The sequence below is a fragment of the Apostichopus japonicus genome, chromosome 2 (assembly GCF_037975245.1).
Source record: "Apostichopus japonicus isolate 1M-3 chromosome 2, ASM3797524v1, whole genome shotgun sequence".
Classification (NCBI taxonomy): Eukaryota; Metazoa; Echinodermata; class Holothuroidea; order Aspidochirotida; family Stichopodidae; genus Apostichopus; species Apostichopus japonicus.
In genome coordinates, this window is record NC_092562.1 from 7,852,882 (window position 1) to 7,870,487 (window position 17,606).

At 39.5% G+C, this 17,606-nt stretch overlaps 1 long non-coding RNA gene across 3 annotated transcripts; it reads right to left on the bottom strand.

The window, feature by feature from the left end:
* Window positions 1–11,638: 11,638 nt before the first annotated feature.
* Window positions 11,639–16,424, bottom strand: LOC139976583 (uncharacterized). 3 transcript variants are annotated; one of them, XR_011796225.1, is made up of 3 exons: window positions 14,944–16,424; window positions 13,646–13,858; window positions 11,639–11,974 (listed from the first exon to the last, which is right to left on the bottom strand). It is a non-coding gene; the product is annotated as an uncharacterized lncRNA (long non-coding RNA). The 3 variants fall into 3 exon arrangements; XR_011796230.1 differs by having other exon boundaries at window positions 13,646–13,861; window positions 15,583–16,423; XR_011796221.1 differs by having other exon boundaries at window positions 13,646–13,861; window positions 14,944–16,422.
* Window positions 16,425–17,606: the final 1,182 nt, after the last annotated feature.

Consider the following 17,606-nt stretch of genomic DNA (forward strand, 5'->3'; position numbering starts at 1 on the left):
GGTGACATTGCAATAGCCACATTTTGTTGTTTGTTTAGATATAGGCTGATCATGTGAAGCCATTTTGTTGACGTGTGGGCCTACCCGGCTACCCCTATCAAAGCGCACGAAAAAAAAACCACTCCTCACTTCACACTCATTCACATGCAAATAATATCGAAACTTCCTAAAATGACAATCACATGTTGACAATCAGTGCATCACACCACCTACGAAAAGTTCTGCGTGCTCGCAATTTTATTCACAATATAACAAGTAATGAAGTGTCCCCGAGCCACTCACAAGGGCAATGTCAATGTCACACTGACACCCACAGCACAGCGCGGGAAGGTTGCTGTAAAAAATCAGCCTCGCGAGAAATGTTTTGAACAATATTGCCATTCCACATTTCTTTAAATTTATATTGTATGTTAGTAAGTAAACGTTTTCTGTCGTATGAATTTGACTTCAGTTCAGTGTTCCCTCTAAGGTGCGGTATTCCCTTCAACTGACTCAGTAATCCCGCAAAGAAAACATTTGTCTGCTTGAAATCCCCGCATCGTTTTCTTGCATTCGCGATAAGTTTATACTCACTACACAACGTATTCACTTGACTGTATGGAGATAAAAACTCTGAAAATCAGTAGAGAAATTACCACTTGTGTAAGAAAAGTAAGTTGTACACCGTTCAAATTTTACGAAGGATCGAGCAAAACACTTTCGAAAAATTCATGCGAAACTGGCATATTGTCCTAAATGCAACTAATGTCATGTAAACAAGGCTCTAGTACACCCATTTATGAATAAACCGTAAGACCACATCTGGTGTGAAGCGGGGGAAAAAGAAAGTATTTTCTAGAATTTCCAAAAATACAGAAAAAATAATATCCTACCATAGTTAAGTGCATATAGCCTAACCACCTCGTCGGTTATGGATCTCACGTAACTACAAAAACACAACAAATTGTATTTTGCAAAGTTGACGTTATCTACAAGAACATGGAAACAATATTTAGCATTTAGTTAATCATGCCAAGTGGCCTAAAACATAAGTTATTACAAGGTTTACTTTCATAATAAAGATGGCCATAGTTAAAGGGGCCTTGATATCGTGATATGCGTGTATGGTATGTGCTGTGCCTTGTGTACTCCATAAAACGTTCATTGGAAACGTGCCAAGAAAAAGGTTAACCAATAGGTGTTAGACAAGGGAAGCACTCACAGTCATTTGGCAAAGTACCTGGGAAAATTCCCAGGTACTGCGCGAACATCGGCGGGAAATCGGCAGTGTGTTCGCGGGGAATTGAACAAGGTTTTCCAACATTGGCTTCAGAGATTCAGTGGGCTTGCGGCGGCGATGCCTTTGAGTGTATTAAATTATTATGATGCTATTTTGGGATGTTTCAAGTGAGAAATAAAGACACCCAGACACTAGTAAGCTTTTCTGATTTTTTATTTATCATCTTTTTTAAGTTTTATTTCCTCTTTGGCTCTTTCTCTAACCTTGTTTTTTTTTTCCTGCATGTGAGATTTCCCGCAAGTTATCAAGATTTCTTTCCCGTTTTGGCGTCTTTTTACAGGCCTGAGTCCTCATCTTTCGTAAACTTGACCTTATCCCTATTGAGTCGCAAGTTTTTCTCTCGACATCTATCCATGAAGTTTCTTACCATCTGGTCGTGATCACAGATAGCTGCTTCTTTGGTGGGACCCTCCCCATAGACGATAACGTCGTCTACAATACATTTTACACCAGGAAAACCCTCTAGGGCCTGATGCTGCCTACGCTGGAACTCTTCCCGCACAGCTTTTAGTCCAAATGGAAGCCTTAGCGATACCTTCCAAAAGGGGTGTTAAACCTGGTCATCGAGCTTCACATGCCAAAACCCATGCTTCGAATAGCATCGAATACACTAAAGACCTGTGCCTTACTTAAATCTGGGAGTATATCCTCTAAGGTAGACATCGGATAGTGGCTGCGCTTGAGACCCTTGTTTAGGTCTCTGGGGTCGATACACATTCTCATTTTCCCCGGCTTTACCGCAGTCAATAGACTGGAGACCCAGGGGGTTGGCTCTGAAACTGGCTTTATGATGTCTTGTTTCACAAGCTTATCTAATTCTGCTTTGAGGTTGTCTCGGATCGCCACATAGACCCTACGGGGTGGATGAACTACAGGTACTGCATATGGATCCAGCTGTAGTTTATATTCCCCTTCTAGTTGACCTATGCCCTCAAAATCATTATTGTACTCCTGGTACAGGTTTTCAACTTTAGCAAATTGCCCCTCCTTAACAACTTTGACGTTTTTACCATCATTTGCATTCGTGATCGCATTGACGCCTAGTGGTTTGGCAATGTTTTCATGTCTAACCTCTATGACACCCATCTGCTGGACCGCTTTGCTGCCCAGCAGAGGGATCGCAATATCATTGTCAACAATCACAAACTCAGCCCGGTATTTTTTGGGTTCACCAATTTTAGTTTGCATTTACCATTTGGCTTTGAGGTGCTCCCATTGTACATTGATAATACCTGGCTAGTTTGCTTAATGTTATGCTTACCTAGTTTCTTCATGTAGCTGTTCTGCATTGAGCTGCAAAATGGTTCTTCCTGTCGCATTTGGAACAGGTCTTTCCATATGCAGGACACTGGTCCTTCCCAAAGACATGTCTGTTCCCACAGTACTTGCATTTCTGAAGTCTTGCCCGCTTTGTCGGAGCGTGTGCACCTCCGTTTTTGTCTCGATGGTCTTTATCCTTTCTCTGGATAGTTCTGCCGACTGGCACATATCCTCGCATGATTTCAGGGTAAGTTTCTGTGCCCGTAGTAATACATCTCTGAGTGCTGAATTTGTGATACCACACACGATCCTATCCCGGACCAGCCAGTCATGCAATGATTCAAAGTTACATGTTTGTGCCAGGACCTTGAGGTCAGCGATGTATCTGTCCAACTGCTCCCCTGGCTCCTGAAATCTCGTGAAGAATTTGTATCTTTCTAAGGTTTCGTTTTGCTTTGGGTTGCAGTAGGCATCAAAGAGTGTGAGGAGCTCTCCAATTTTCAGTGAAATATCGGCAGCACCTGCAGCTGGTACCGGTTTAATAGTTTCATATATCTCACGTCCGGCAGTGCCCATAAGATAGAGGCACATTTTTGCTTTTAACTTATCATCTTTGTCAGACATTGCCAGTTCTGCAAATAGCTTGAATTCTTCTTTCCAGTATTGCCATCTGCTGGTCAGTTTTGGAGAACTAAAATCAATCTTCTCTGGCGGGGGAATTTTATCCATATTCTTATTGTTACTCGCGATCTTCTGGCAGAATTTATTTCAGGAATCGTCTGAATGTTACTTTAATTCTCCAACGCGTACTCGGCTTTGTATTGTACCGGCTGTTCATCATCGCAGGCTCTTGCTGCTGGAGGCTCAAGGGTATGTCCTTGTAATCTCCTTATTTTCAATCTTTCATTTGTTAATCTTGAGTTATTAATGGGATATTGCATTTTAAGATTTGGTTGTCACATTTCAATTGAGAGAATGCTGTGTTTCACTTAGAGAGTATTGGACAGTGTAGAGTCCTCCTGGTCGGATTCAAGGTGATCAAATAAGATTCAGACGCCAGATTTAACTTTGGTAGCTATCAGTTTATTTACATATGCAGTACACCCTTTTGACAAGAGGGCACAATACAACAATGGCCTCAGTACACTACATCCCTCCCCTTTTAGTAAAGAAAGTGATCTCTTAGAATCTTTTACTTTGCAGTATTAGCATATATCAAATATATCCTTCAAAATACCAACTGCAAACTGTTCCTGTCAAACTGTTTATAATAAATTTGCAAGGATAACTTTACTCACAACAGAGTAACAACGAATAAAACTTGAACTATATACAAAGTACTCTCATCTCTCGGTCGACTGGTTATCGAATGTTTGTCACAAAATCTTCAAATCGACTGGGCATTTTATGCGTTCGAGAGGGTCAGCTTGGTTTGACACCGAATCCTCAGAGACAAAATTGTCCCCAACACTAGCCGGTTCTGATGCAGACTCTTGACCAGTTTCAAACTTCTTGACATGAGATGAGTTTCTCTTATAATTAACTCCCTCAGGAGACTGAACTGTAACTTGGCTATGGTACTTATCTACGACATCAACAGTGTTTCATGCAAGGGAGTTGACAATTTGTCAACTTTCTTTTGCCTTAGGAGAACTTGAAAACCAACACCAATGTTGTTTCCCTGACATTCCATCTTTGATCTGCGTAATCTTTCACAACCTGTTTTCTCTCTGTGTCCCTATCCCTTATCTCTTAAGCTTGGCAGTTTTCACCTAACACTGATAATTTGCATTTAATGTACCTGCCAATCATCAACTTAGCTGGACTTTTCCCTGTAGTGGAATGTGGAGTTGACCTATATGCAAGAAGGAATTTATTCAGTTCCCTTTTCCAATCCCTTTTTTCTACATGTGCAACTTTAATTGCTTTGAGCAATGTCCGGTTCTGCCGTTCAACTTCTCCATTGGCTTGTGGTCATAAAGGAGTCGTCCTGTGGTGATCTATGTCACACTGAACCAAGAACTCACTAAATCTTGAGGATGTAAAATTTGACCCATTATCAGTCTTCAGTGATCTTGGATAACCATAACATGCAACCATTTGTTCTAACACTATGATTGTCTTTTCATTGGTGATAGAAGTCAACAGCTCGACCTCAAAATATCGACTGTAATAGTCAACAACTACCAACACATACCTGCCATCAGGTAAGGGGCCTAATATATCGTCAGCAATATCCTCCCAAGGACCAGGCGGTAGGGGTGTCGATTTTATGGGTTCCCGCTGAGGTAGTTCACCTACCACTTGACACCCATGACAACTTCTACATTTTTGTTCGACTTGTTCATCCACCCCTGGCCACCAGACTTTAGTCCTAAGTCTCTGTTTACATTTTACGATCCCTTGGTGGCCTTCATGAGCAAGGTTCACCACTTGATCTCTCAGACCCGTTGGGATAACTAACCAAGTACCCCTTAAGACTATTTTACCGATCGCAGACAACTCAGTGTGCACCATCTTGTACGATACAGGTAAATTTGTCCAATCTTCTGATTCAATGCATTGCCTAACAGTGGATAGTTCTTCGTCTACAGCTGACTCTCTTTCAATTTCTTGAATTGATAGCGCACTTGGTGTAGCTTGCTGAGTTACAAATCTGATATACTCTTCAGCCTCATTCACACTTGTGTCTACTTTGCCAGACACCATTCGAGATAAGCAATCTGCAATATTTGAAGGTCCGGGAATGTATTTTACTGTGTAATCATACGACTGAAGCCTTTGAACCCAATGCTCAATTCTTGCCGGTGGATTTGCCCTTTCTGAATATATGAACTCTAGGGGTTTGTGATCGGTTAGTATTTCAAACTTCAAGCCATATAAGTACAGGTATACATGAAAACGCTCACATGCCCACACGATGGCTAGACTCTTTTTCCGTTTGAGAGTAACAATAATTTTTCTCTGTCGATTCTGGAGTCAGGACTCCCAGTCTAGTTTTGTTCAGTGTAGGTTTCACAAAAAATGTAATCATGTTAACTTCATAAAGGGTATTGCCAGATTGCGTAGCTAATAATAAATTTGTTCATTCGAATTAAATGTTTGCAGGTGATGAGATATGCAACTCAGTGGATTACCCTCTTGTTAACTTATAGTAATTGTTCTGTCAATCTGTATTGATTGCTGCAAGCTGATATTGTATTTAGAGTATTGGGGTTTTGCTGTCTACAGGCTAGTACTCAGGAGGAAGGCTTGAGCGAACCATGGGTGAAGTTGATATTAGTTTGGGTTTGGGTTGGAAATGAACCATCCTTTTTTCAATGAGGAAATACATTCAACACAGTAACTTACTTTTGATATTTTAATGTATTCCTGTTTGATTGATCAGTCCATTAAGCTGACATTCTAATGCTTTCATTATATTTACTTATGATTAACTGTAATATTACTGTATTGTCTGAGAGAATTTCCCCTTGTGTGTATGAAGGTCTGAATTGTTTTTTTTTCAAAGGTCTTATCTGTTTGCCATATTTACAGTCATGTATCATGATTCCATCGTAATATGTATTTTGGTTAAAAGATTTATATATTGTGTTTTGTAGTGTTTTCTCCGAAAAGGCTGTCATTGTCTCCCCGCAAAAACATTTCTGCAACCCTCACCGATCACTTATGAAGTAGAGGTGGAGAACCCAAAATTTGGTAATTTCCCCTGCTCATCTGTGATTTTCTTCCTAACATTGTCCCATTTTCCAGTTATTTAATGGACACATCTCCCCATGCTCACACCATTGAAGTTTAAGCGTTACCAGCAATAACTCTTAGGTGAAAGAACAAAGTCTGCATGCTGGATATGAATGTAAGAGACTGACTTCGGTCAGCTTGCAGCTTTGATAAGCCAATGAGGCTTCTTCGCGAGTTCCTGCTTGCAGGAGGATCTAATGTACATACATACACACATGCATACACACACACATACATACATATAGTAACCTTTGTGAGTAAATGTAAAGAAGCATACATGGCTCAGCAAAATGTGTGCTACTTTAGTAAGTTAATTGATTTTAATTAGAAACAAGAAATGTAATTACAATTTCTTAACCTCACACAGGTCACTTGATAGCATTAAAGTGTTTTCTTCTAATTATTTCTGTGCAAACAGAAGAAACAGACAATAATTGTCTTCATTGAAGCAGTTCTACTATTGCAACAAGTAGGCCATCTATGGAGATGTAGATCAAACTTTGGGTATTATGATACCTTAGACTCTATGTCAAATGTCATGAAAGGTACTACGTGCCAGTTCATGTTAATGGATATATTAAGCCACCCACCAACTTTGAAGTCCAGACATGTGGTTTAAAGGAGTATCTGACAAACATTTTGCACCAACCTGGACAATTTTGAATTTTTGCACTCATAATAGTTGATGCGCTGTAAATTATAGAGCCCCAAATCCCACATCTGTTTGAGGGTTCTGGCCATTTTTGGAATGTGTGTATAATGACCAAGGTATTGGTTTTAGCAATTTAACCTTTGACCCTCTGACAATACGTTATGGAGGCACAATTAATATCCCAATCCCAGGCACATACCCACTAATTAAGTTAGAGTCCACCTGCCTTATGGTTAAGGAAGAGTTTGCGACACACTCCTTTGCACAAATTTAGACAATTTTGCATGACCTCTGACCTCCTTCACTCGTGTAACCTCTGGCCTTTACAGTACATGAATTAATGTGCAGTGAACTTGTGCAGTCTGATATCACACATGATTGTGAGATTTGGCCTATACGTTATTGTGGTAAACTTTTTGAATAATGGCCAAAATTCTGGTTTTAGTAATTTGACATTTGACCCTATGATGTTATAAATCACAAAGGCACTGAGTCAAGAAGCAGATGAACTTCTAGTTGTGTATTTGTCTGCATGGTTATAAGAGCTGACATTGCATTTATTAATGTAATATGTCAAAGGTCATATGTTCATTGGAGGTCAAAGGGTAATACTTTGTGTACCTTTTTTTCTCTTGTCAATGGCTGAAAGAGTGATGTTAACTTCTCTTAAATGTTAAAGAATAAAGAGGCCATGACATGTAAAATCCAACTAACCGAGAGTAACTTCCTCTGAATCTATGAGAAGATCTATGTTCAAAACTATTCTCATCACCTTCAAAACCTCAAGGATTAATTAGAAATTGATTTTAATATTCGCATCCGAAAACAGACCTCTGAAAATGCGATTTCAAGACAACGATGGCGTCATATTAGGAACACAAGTGCCAAGCCCAGGCATGTACCGGATGCGCGACGATCATACCGTCACACATACACCTAGTCGTATTAGTATTAGGGTTACTAGCTGAAGTCGCAATAGACGAAGAATTTTTGTTGTATCATCTAAATTAACACCCCCTCCATTGCCCTATTTTGTAGTACTGTAATAAGCTATGAGGTTAGGTTCAGAAGGGATGGGTTATCTTCTTGTGAAAAATCTCAGTACCACAATTTATTCCTGGAATATGCTGGGTCAGTTAGTTATGGCAATAATATTTCTTATTTGTTTTCCAGGAAAACCATTTTTTGTTTGGGAGGGTGTGGGGGGGGGGGGGTGATAGGGATGGGTCAAAATAAGTAGTTAAAAAGAATATATTCCAAAGGGTGTTAAATCTCACAGCAATTTAATTTAAACAGTCACAGAGCAAAAAATTCCAAAACGTAGTTCAAATCTTAAATCATTGAACAAGTCTGTGACTAAACCAACATTAACAACAATCATTGTATTATATGACATAAATATAAAACTGTACTTTCCATAGAAAGTATCATACTTAAATTACACTGATGTAACTTGTAACATCAAAGGAGGTAATTTAAGGAAAAACTATTTACATGAAAGTTTTGGTTTTAAGCCTACAAAACAGATGCATGTCCATCAACATCAATCATTGTTGTGACCAATTAATTAGAATAAACCAGAAGCAAATAGAATAAAGGGTAATTTTAACCAAGAAACACTGTACTGTACAGGCAACTCACATGCAATAATGTTACCCACGCACGACGACACTTCCAACACTGACACACAACGGGAAACACAGCATCACGCGCATTAAAACAATCGAAGACCATTAACAGGGTGTACTGCTGAGTTTCTGAAGAAAGATTGTAAAACAAACCACCTGCTGCTGAAGAAAAAAGCCTAAACATCTAAGAGTTCTGCTGCCTCCAGTGGTCTTTATTTTGACTTTCTGTCAAATATCATTGGAGTTATGGATATATTGGCTTCCAGATTAAAGGTACAAAGCAAACATGTCTGGGAGATAAATGCTCCTAAAAAGGTCAATCCCTGTTCACTTATGCACATAATACATGACATCACGGTCACGCCAATACACGTGTCCAAATGCTTCAAAACATGCATTTTCTTTTCATTGTTGATGTTGGGTCTGGAAAATAACCATTTCATCCTTAATTAATAGTCTTGAATTCCAATATATCAACACTGAGGGAACCCTGACTGATTAATAATCCAACACAATCATAGAATATTTGTTTCTGGAGGGATTTCTCAACCAAGGCTTCCTATACAATTGAGTTCTCCTGGCAACTTGAATTCAGTGTACTGACCATTGGCTGGAAACTTACTTCTGATTGGACTGCACATGATGGTAGCACGACCCTGCAGTGTCTTGCTAGGAACCCCCAGAACCATTGAACCTGTTGACGGTAGGCTATGTATCTGTAGTGCTTGAAAAAAATTGACGCAACTTTGTAATTGACGCACCTTCATATATATTATATATATATTACTAGCATGCAATACAGCAGGCAACCTGAACTTTGTGCAGTCAAGCAGAGTTATATATTTCATGAGTTTGAATCCATTTCAGGTATATGCTGATCAATTTGTGTTGTTTTTTAAGCGTTAACTGCCTCCCCCCAGTTTTGCACATTTTTCTGGGCATTAAGTTTGGTTTAGTAGAGGAAAAAAAGGATCAGGAGGGACACTCAAGTTCCCATCAAAGACCCTAGAGGAGAGGAATAAAAACTGAAGACACAAACACTCAGACCCGATTACATATGGAACGCCAAAAGGGTAATGCATTTTGTCGTCTCCGTCGAGTTTGTCCACTTCGATGTTGTTGTCTCGATCGAGTTTGTTGCCTCGATCGAGTTTGTTGTCTCGATCGAGTTTGTTGCCTCGATCGAGTTTGTTGCCTCGATCGAGTTGGTTGTCTCGATCGAGTTTGTTGCCTCGATCGAGTTTGTTGCCTCGATCGAGTTTGTTGCCTCGATCTATTTTGTTGTCTCGATCGAGTTTGATGTCTCGTTGTTGCCTCGATCGAGTTTGATGTCTCGATCTATTTTGTTGCCTCGATCGAGTTTGTTGCCTCGATCGAGTTTGTTGCCTCGATCGAGTTTGTTGCCTCGATCGAGTTTGCTGCCTCGATCGAGTTTGATGCCTCGATCGAGTTTGCTGCCACGATCGAGTTTGCTGCCTCGATCTATTTTGTTGTCTCGATCGAGTTTGATGTCTCGATCGAGTTTGTTGCCTCGATCGAGTTTGTTGCCTCGATCGAGTTTGTTGTCTCGATCGAGTTTGCGATCGAGTTTGTTGTCTCGATCGAGTTTGATGTCTCGATCGAGTTTGTTGCCTCGATCGAGTTTGTTGCCTCGATCGAGTTTGTTGCCTCGATCGAGTTTGTTGCCTCGATCGAGTTTGTTGCCTCGATCTATTTTGTTAAACTATTCAATAATTGAATGTACAATGCACACGTACGCACACATAACACTATGCTACTGCTACACACACAAAAAAGCGCGAATCGGCGTCGTCATATCTCGCGTAACACGCGGAATTATCCAAACTGTTTCCAAAAGAACCGATGCTAGTTACAAAATGGCCCAAAATTTCAAAGATTTACTTGTTTACTCAAGGTTTCGTACTAACGAAGAGTCAGCTGACTCTCAAGGTTTACACGTATGGAACGCCAAAAGCGCAACGCATTTCGTTGCCTCGATCGATTTCGCCTCCTTCTATTTCGTTGCCTCCCTTTATTTCGTTGCCTCCTTCTATTTCGTTGCCTCCTTCTATTTTGTTGCCTTCTTCTATTTCGTTGCCTCCTTCTATTTCGTTGCCTTCTTCTATTTCGCTGCCTTCTTCTATTTCGTTGCCTCCTTCTATTTTGCTGCCTCCACCTATTTCGTTGCCTCGTTCTACATCGTTGCCTCATTCGATTTCGTTGCCTCGACTGAATTCGCCTGGTTATGTTAATTAGGTATTGCAGGCATGCATTGGTGGGCGGAGCTTTTTTCTCCTTCGGTCGCGACCGGCCGCGAATATTTTTTTCCCAAACTGAACTGACACTGAAATTATTTCCTCGATTCTGATTGGCTCTCAGCGAGCCAATGGGTTTCCGTACGTATAGTTTATAAGGCTATCTGCTACAACTAGTTTAGCAAGTCAAAAGACACAGACATATTGTCAAATGCCTTTTTTTGTGACATTCACTGGCTGGCACACACTCGCTCGCCGTCTTCAAGGCCACTGCATATTCGACTAGGCCTACCATGATTCATTGACTGAATACATTTTGAATTTATGATTATAAAACTAAAAGTATCGCAACTCCGAATATACACAAACACCTCGTACATATCATCGGCTACATGTATACAATTACAAATGAACTTTGTTTTATTGTGTTGTATACTATACGCAGTACAATAGGCTATAGCCTGAAAACTTATATTGGTTCACCGACTAACATAACGTTAGTCTACTAATTTATTCCTTAGTTAGTTGGATTTCTTAGTCGGTCATCTTAGTCGATCAACAATTTCTTAGTCGATAAATGTATATTAGTCAGTTACATTAGTTCGTGACATTAGTCGGTCTTTACCGACTAATTTATATGGGCCACCGACTAGTTTATAGCAGGTTTTACATTAGTCAGGATGGTGCCTCTCCCGACTAACCTTTCTTAGTCGGTATCGACTGACTAGTTGCACTGACTAGAATCACTGAAAGAGTTAAACCCGACTAGTTTTACTGACTAGCATCACTGAAAGAAAAGAGAGCAGAAGAAACACAAATAATGTGTACGTTGGCAGTATTTATTTCTGATAAAACTTCTGATGTCTACAAAGGCTGACTTTCGACAGATAGAGAAGAAATCACTGTAAACAAAATCTGAAAATATGATTTTATTCCAACAAAGTTAAGACAAGTTAATGGATCAAACATGAATCGCAAAAGTATAGCACTGCACAATAATGCAAAGTTGAATCTTGGGCAAGGGTTCCTCATGACTTTCGTTTTAAAGTGGTACCCCAAATCGACACCAGTTAAGTCTTCACGAACAAAGAGTGTTTCTCTTAACTACAAATGGCCTCCCACTTGTCTTCAGGAAGCCAAAATCTGCACCATTATTGACCTGTGAACAGAAAATATGATATACGTGTAAGCACAGATCTACAGATATAGCACATGATAACTCACATTATCATAAACATACATTTACATTAAAATTTTATAACATATTTGGAGGTATACATTTAAATCTAGGTCCCTCAAATTATAAGCCAGGAATAGCAGCTTTACCAAATAATTATTAGCTTTGCACAGCATAACACCAAGTTATTTTTCAAAGCTTAATAATTATGTTAATCATGTTAACAATGATCCCAATAGACCGGGAGCCCAGAGGGTTTGGTTAGCTGGGAAGGTAACCAATTGCCTTGTACATCAGCTTTCATGGTAACCACATCAAAGTAAGAACAATGTATCAGGTATGGCCCCAAGAGCAACAAATGGTCATCTCCAGTAATTATTGGTGGTGGGGTACCCCTGCCAGTGATCAACAATTGACCCCTCACGGCTGACCTAGGTCAGCTCATGAGGTAACCACTTGAAACCTACTGGAAAATGTTGGTTAGGACTTCAGATACAAGGGATGGGCATTGCCAGTAATTTTTATTGGTGGGGTACCCCTGCCAGTAGACCCCCAACATGCCCATCCCCTCATTGACCTAGGTGAGCTCATGATTTGACCAGTTGAATCCTACAGGAAAATGATAGGTATCACTTCATATGTAAGGATGGGCATTTCCAGTATTTTATATTGGTGGGCCACCACTGCCAGAGTCCGCCCATCCCTTACATATAGAATCCTGTCAATCATTTTCCAGTAGTTTTCAACTGGTTAAATCATGAGCTGACCTAGATCAATGAGGGGGGGGGGGCATTTCGGGGGTCTACTGGCAGGGGTACCCCACTAATATAAATTACTGGAAATGCCCATCCCTTACATATGAAGTGATACCTATCATTTTCCAGTAATTTTTCAACTGGTTATCTCATGAGCTGACCTAGGTTAATGAGGGAATGGGCATTTTGGGGGTCTACTGGCAGGGGTACACCCCACCCCCCCCCAATATAAATTACTGGAAATGCCCATCCCTTACATATGAAGTGATACCATTTTCCAGTAGTTTTCAACTGGTTACATCATGAGCTCATCTAGGTCAATGGGGATGGGCATTTTGGGGGTCTACTGGCAGGGGTACCCCACCAATAAAAATTACTGGCAATGCCCATCAGTTGTATCTGAAGTCCTAACCAACATTTTCCAGTAGTTTTCAAGTGGTTACCTCATGAGCTTACCTAGGTCAGCCTTGAGGGGTCAATTATAGATCACTGGCAGGGGTACCCCACCACCTATAATTACTGGCAATGGCCATTTGTTGCTCTTGGGGCCATACCTGACACATTGTACTTACTTTGATGTGTTACCATGAAAACTGATCTAGGTTAGCTATTAGGTGACTTTAAAATTGCTCTCCCAGCCACACCCACCACAGTCGGTTTGCCAGTCGTCTGGTTTCATATACAGGAATGCACTGTGAACATTGTGATGTACCAGGTAATTGGTTACCTTCCCAGCTAACCAAACCCTCTGGACTCCTGCTCTACAGATCAGTGAAAATTTGACCAAACTTATGAAGCTTGCACGTAAATGATATACTAGACTGTTTTTTTTTTTAAAACAGGTTATGAAAAGTATCTTTAATATCATTAAACAGTTGGGTACAATAGTTAAACTCACTCTTCCATCTTTTTTTCTCTATGGTACTTGTTCCTTTGCTTTTTGGACTCTTGGATAAACTCTTTTGTTCTGCGAAGGGTACCAATATATCATCTTAAAACATATCTTTAAGCCATATATAACACAGTTCTCCTCTTCTGTTGTTGCCTCCACACTGGTGTTGTACATCACAGGAAACCTCACCCTTGACTTAGATATTTGGCTTTTCAATTCCTGCTGGAAAAAAGAAACAGCAAAGTATTCATCATTTGAAAAAAAAAATTAAATAAAGTTGTCACCACAAAGTTATGTGAGATTTGCTTCCACTATAAAAAACAATCCCAAAGTTTGAAGCAGACTGTATAAAGCTGAAAATTTGAACGAGAGTGTCATCACCATTGCAACCAGAATCAAATGCCCAGAATACAGAGATAATAAAACATGGGCTAAATCTTTGTTTGTTTTTACAAAGTGGCTATTCTTACGACTAGTCGTAAGAATAATTTCCGACTACGCATGCGCAGTTGCTATTTTCATGACCAGGAGCACTATTTTTACGACGAGGAGTAACAATAATTTCCGGTTAGGGTAAGGGTTAGGATTGAGGTTTAGGGTTATGTTTAGGGTTAGGGCTACCCCTACTACATGCGCAGTTGCTTTATTTACTTTACTGCGCTCGAAGTTGCCTTTGTCGTAAGAATAGTTTATAAATAATTGTTACGACTAGTCCGTAAGAATAGCCACGGCCTTGTTTTTATGATCTTTAAAATATAAAATTTTAGAAACAGAAATGCACTGAGCCAACTTATTTATAGGCCTAATCGTTTTTAGTTGTTATTTTGCTTGCTCACATAACAAGCCTGTTTAGACCTAGGCTAGAGGAGAATCAGTACTTTGTACACTAAGTTTGTCTTTCGGTCGTTTTGATTTAGTCTTACTAGTAATACTAAAGTACATAATGGACCGGCGAAGACTAGAGAATACCCAGAGTTTTAGCAACTGCGTTAAACTGTATCATCTGATCTATTATTTACGTCAATGAGTTTCATTCAATCTAGGATCAAAAAGAGAAAACTAATTAATCTTAACCTTTAAACTTTGCTACTAAACAGATATGCTTGAATTACAAATAAATGTCAAAAAAACATCATAATCTACGAATCGATGCACATACATATACATAAACAGAATAATTTGAATTCGCGCAAGTGAACCCTGCACTACATTGGACAGAAAAAAACGTGCAATTATACCAAACTAAACATACTAAATTTTCCGTTACTTCTACATAAAATATCAATACAAATACAACAACTTACTCTTTTGGCAGTATACTAAAAGCACATGTTATAATAACTTCAGACTATCAAGCTTTCCTGAGAAAAAACGGTTAATACTTCTTACAGTAAACAAGTCGACCGTGAAGGAATGTCGCAATTGTTTCCTAGCGTGACCGGAAATTAAATACTAAAAAATGATAAATGAAAAGGTTAAATAGAACTGAAGCGTGCATCCTGACTGCTCGCAACATATAATACCGTTGACTAGCCAACATAATTTGTTCAGCCTACTGTGACTGTACGTTTGAAGGTCTAGCCTTGCTTATTCAATACCACAAAGCCTACCCATTTAGATTCACATGGGAAATTACAGGAAATCTTTACCAAATGAGTGTAGACTTCAAATAAACTATTGAGACTTATAGTTCCAGCATTTGTTTGGGAATAAATTAGAAGATTATGTGCCACTGTTCAATCTAGCCCAATACACACATAACACATTGTTAATTGGTGTTTAGAATGCACACTTTAGTGTTGAGAATGCACTGCAGTACCCAGTAGAAGCCTATAGGCTACTCACTGTCATTGCACTTGTGTATTGCGAAACGCCAGCGTGACAACGGTAGCGTTACACTACAGTACTAGTGCCAGTGGCCTAACAATTTACTTTAATTTTACCTTCAAGTTAAAGGAATAACAGGTGGGCCGATGATGGCAGTTAATACCTCCATTCTTCTAAAGACCTTCTTGGGTGATTTACGGTTGAAAGTTGCTTAGAGTGATCGTATGAAACTATGCCAAGTCCAGCAAGCCGCCGTTGCCTCTCGGTTTCCAAATTGAATTGAATCGAAGTGGGTTAAAATACATTAGTCCGTCGACACCGACTAAGCTACGATTATGGCGTAAATCGGGTGTCCGTATCGTTCTTAGTCCATGGGTTAAAATACCTTAGTCCGTCGCCACCGACTAAGCTGCGATTATATTTTCCTTCGTCAGTGTAAACTGACTAAGAAGCAGCGATGAAACGAAGATTTTTGCTAGTACGTGTGCATTGACTAACGTTACAGACTAATTTAACGTTAGTCCGTGGCAATATTGACTAGTTTATTTTTTCAGTGTACATTACATGTGTCGTGTAGAGCGGAGTCAAGCGAGTAAACAAACGATCGAGGACTGCCTATAATGGGCGCAGTAGCTGGGAATAGTTGCTTCATTGTATTAAGAACACTGTATAATTTCGTTCATATATACCTACCAAAAGTTCTGGAAAGTTGCTCATGTGAATATCTTGAATTTGTTTGTGTTGATCATACTGATATCGACAGAGTATGGAGGGCCCATGTTGAATACTAAAGTATATCACATGCTCGCTGAGAGCCAGTCAGAATAGAGGAAATAATTTCAGGGTCAGTTCAGTTTGGGAAAAAAATATTCGCCGACCGGCCGGTTAACGCGAACGTTACCTGGTCGATCACAGTGCCTAGCACCATGGAGGTAAAAACAGACCTCCATGCTAGCACGTACTGAGCAGCAAGGGCGGCGGAAGCACTTTTAATCTGGGGGGAGGGGGCACCAACGTCGAAGGGCACTTTGCAGAAATTCGATTGGACTGATGCAGCCTGATATTTAGTACCCTTTATAACTCTTATTGTATTATCTTATTTGCGTATACACATCACTCCATCAACGCCACCCCCCCCCCCACCTCAAGGAAACAATATGCATACTAGCACTGCAGTATCTAATGTGCAACTTGGGAAACAAGGAAAGAGACAAAATGAGGTAAAATCATTATAAAGTCCAAGTCCCTGCACACGCGATCGATACATGCATGAAAGCAAATGAAATATGTGAAAATACTGAAAGAAAAGTAATTTTCTATGTGTTTTTCAATGGTTAAAGTGATATTATTATGATCATTATTATTGTAACGACTTTCCCAATAAGTATATCCAATTTGGAAGGGTTATAACACGGCAAATGATTGTATGTTATTGGCATGCGATGTAATAACCGTTGCATGCCTATATGACAGTTTCCACAGAGTAAAGAACTGCCAATGCAAGACAAATTTTCTTCTGCATAGGTCCCACCAGATAGAAAGTATAGGTGGCCCAATGCGGCCCTATATGGGCCTAATGAATTGTATATCGATGCAGACTATATGTGCCTTGTGACATGACATTTGTAGCATTCCACAGAGTAAAGAAATGCCAATACAATACAAATTTTCTTTTGCAAAGTGCCCACCACATGTAAAAAAAATTATGCAGTTTAAATAGCTAAGATACCACAAGAAACCAATCTATAACAATCAAGAACATCCTGAATTATTCAAATTCCTTCCAATGGAATAATGAGCTTAGTATACTAGTAGGTGTATCAATTACTGAACATTTTATTGAGCAAAACAAAAATGAAGCGAACTCAGTCTTTGAGGGAGATCCTGACAGTTATAATGCATTCTCAAATCCATTCTTTTTCCTTTTATCCATTCTTTTTCCTTTTATCCATTCTTTTTCCTTTTATCCAGTCAGTACTTTGTATCGTGAGCAGTGTTTAACTTGGCAGTTACTTTGTTTATGTATTGTAAATAAGAAACCCAAAATCATTTTGTATCTTAAAACACTGTGTTTACGTTAGCATTGTAAATCTACGAAGTTTAAAATCTTGAGAAAGAACGCTAAAGTGTCATCTTAAGA